Source organism: Propithecus coquereli, unplaced genomic scaffold, assembly GCF_000956105.1.
Source record: "Propithecus coquereli isolate 6110/MARCELLA unplaced genomic scaffold, Pcoq_1.0 Scaffold931, whole genome shotgun sequence".
Taxonomy (NCBI): Eukaryota; Metazoa; Chordata; class Mammalia; order Primates; family Indriidae; genus Propithecus; species Propithecus coquereli.
This window is the reverse complement of record NW_012155630.1, coordinates 4,395-4,735: the sequence shown is the minus strand read 5'-3', so window position 1 is coordinate 4,735 and position 341 is coordinate 4,395.

The window sequence follows — 341 nt, the reverse complement described above, 5'->3', positions numbered from 1 at the left end:
AGATTCTTTGAACTAAATGACAAAGGTGACACAAGTTATCAAAATCTGTGGGACACAGCCAAAGCAGTCCTGAGAGGAAAGTTTGTTTCCATAAATTCCTATATCCAAAAGTCAAAAAGATCACAAATAGACAACCTAATGAATCGACTCAAAGAACTGGAAAAAGAAGAACAGACTGACCCCCAAACCCAGCAGAAGGGAAATTAGTAAGATCAAATCAGAACTAAAAGAAATTGACAACAGGGAAACTATACGGAAGATTAATGAAACAAAAAGTTGGTTCTTTGAAGAAATAAACAAAATTGACACACCTTTGGCTAAACTAACGAAAAACAGAAAAG